The sequence below is a fragment of the Callospermophilus lateralis genome, unplaced genomic scaffold (genome assembly GCF_048772815.1).
Source record: "Callospermophilus lateralis isolate mCalLat2 unplaced genomic scaffold, mCalLat2.hap1 Scaffold_300, whole genome shotgun sequence".
Taxonomy (NCBI): Eukaryota; Metazoa; Chordata; class Mammalia; order Rodentia; family Sciuridae; genus Callospermophilus; species Callospermophilus lateralis.
The window spans coordinates 651,074-653,752 of NW_027513641.1; the positions used below are offsets into that span (position 1 = coordinate 651,074).

General features: G+C 39.8%; 1 pseudogene; it reads right to left on the reverse strand.

Moving 5' to 3' along the window:
• Positions 1 to 1,989, reverse strand: LOC143386469 (E3 ubiquitin-protein ligase RNF139 pseudogene; annotated as a pseudogene).
• Between the last annotated feature and the right edge of the window lie 690 nt (positions 1,990 to 2,679).

Below are 2,679 nucleotides of genomic sequence, written 5' to 3' on the forward strand. Positions count from 1 at the left end.
TCAGTCAGTGTCATCGTTAATAAATTCTTCAGCTGCTGTGCCTGTGTGCTGAATCTCTCCATTTCTTTCTCTTTGAACATCATCATCACAGTCTGCTCAATTCCCTGTCAGATTCAGCACATCTTCCCTTATAGCTTCCTCTGGATTTTCATTTCCATTGGGTGCAGTAAAGCCATTGTTGTTAGAGATATTTGCATTATCCTTGCTATCATCTTTGATGTACACTTTTTGATGGCACATTGGACAAGTATCTTGAGTGTGCAGCCATTTTCGAAGGCAAAGTGCATGGAAATAATGATTACATGGTGTAATACAAGCAAATGTTGTAAACCCATGATAGCAAATTGCACATACATCATCTATTTCTTGCAAGCGGCTCCCTTTTATTTCAGGAAGTGAATTAATTTTCTTCACAGCAATTCTACGATTCATAAATGTCTTCCAGCCATTCTTTGCTTGTAAGTAGATGTTAAAATAGGCATGCAGGCACATCATACAAGCTCGAATTTTACTTCCTGACTCAAACATCATAGTATAAGCCCCATTTCCAAAAATTACTACTCCAAATATAAATTCAATAATATTGCCTGTTGAATGAACATAGTAGACATAATCATCAAGCTTTTCCCAGAGGACATTATAATAGCCATCAATCATGAACAGTGTATAGACAGTGAGAGAAACAATTACTTTTAAGCAGAGTTCCACAGAAAAGGCTGTAACTGCAAACAACCATGTATTTAGTGCATAATGATGCCAATGAACATAACTAAGTAAAAGAGGAAGAATAAGCAGGCAAGCAGAGACAAACAGAAGAGGAAAATGTCTACAAAAAGATGATACATGGGAGGCACCGAGAGACATGAATACAGGGTCTGTCATTCCATGGATGAAATGTAGGACTGTGGTTAATAAAAGGTACATGTTTCTACTTAAGCAAATAAGTCTCTCTTCTGGTCTTAGCCCAGTTTAACCAGTCTGAAGAGCAAAAATAAAAAATAAAACAGATGCTCCAAAGCCAAGCCACCTGTCATCTTCTTCAGTTGATCCAATAAAGGCCAATATTCCAAGTCCCAAATAATGGGCTACTGAGGAAATTACAGCACTCATGCCCAGGACAGTTAGTGTAGAATCACATCCACTAATTATAAGATTGCAAATGAGGTCCCAGAAATCATCCCAAGAAATTAAAAAGGACTCAGTTTCATTTGCCATCCTTAAAATGTACATTAACACTGTAGCCTGAGCTGTAACCCTTTTCAGCCAGAAGACTCGAAGTATATCTGGGAAATGAACCCTCTTCCATGTGTCCTCCATCAATAATTGTAATCCATAAATTCGATACATGTGCCTCACTAAAAGATAAACATATCCTGTGGAATAGTAAAACCACTTAAGTTTCACTGCTAAGCCAAGCACTGTATTTAATATGAGAATCAATGAAGAGGTAAAAACTAAAGTCTCTCTGATATGTAAGGGTAGTTCTGTGATTAAGCCTATTACAGGAACCAAGAGATACAAAATAATTAATTGTGAATAGATGGAATGAATCTGGAGTAGTGTGATGTATCCAATTCCAAATGTTAGCTGTAAAATAATGAGTGCCATCCATAATGAGGGCCCTTTTCAAAGAAGCAGCTCAATTCCAAAAGCTGATGTGTTGTAGGCACCATAGAAGTCAATGTGCAAAGAAGCATAGTAATTCACCAACATTGAAGTTGCAGCTAGTAGAAAGGCTGAGCTGTACATGTAAAACTTGAAAAGTGATTTCTGGGACAAAATAAGAACAATACTGGATACAAATATACCAAGGAGCCAGAGAAAGATCTGGAGCACGATGCAGAACCGGCTTTGGCTGGAATCCTAGTAGGAGTTGAAGATGGCATCCATGATGTAGAGGCAGGGCACTAGGAGCGCCACCTTGAGCACCGCCCAGACCTGCTGATGGGCCATCCACACCTGCTGCTGCGGAGGCCCCACCGCCACCATGAGCCCCTGCCACACAGGTCCCAGGATGGCGGCTAGGCGGGAGACTCTGCCCCCACCCTCCCTCCTCCTGTCCACCCTCCCTCCTGTCTCTGGCTGGCCCCACCGCCCTCTTGTGTCTCCGGAGCTGTAGCAGGCAGCGGAGGCAGCCACAGCTGAGCTATTATGATTTTTCTTACTTCTTGTTCTATTATTATTCTTAGTTTTAAATAAACAATAATCTCCTCTCCCTCTTTTGTGACACCAACTAACTTACAGATCGTTATTTCCAACATGAAACGCTTTAGAATTATCTCTTTCATTTCATATCTTTAAATCAACATCCCTACTTGTCAGCAGTTATAGTTTTAAAAAGGTGGGAAAGAAAGGTCTTATGATACCACACTTCCTCTCTCATCCATTCTTATTATTACCAAAAAAGGGTGGATTTGTTGAAAATCTTGAAAGTCATCTGAATCCTCTCCAAGTTTAACAGTGAGGGCTAAATCTGTAAGAATACTGGCAAATCATAAGAAGGCTACAGTACCTACTTCTAACCCCATCTCTCTGACTCATATACCCTTCTCTTTAGATCACCTGCTCTTGTGCCATTTTATAGCAAGCACTTTACCAAAACTCCCTGCCAAAAATGCTATGTGGGTTTTTATTTTGTTTCATTTTGTTTTTGTTTTTCGTTTTTGTCATTGAGATAGA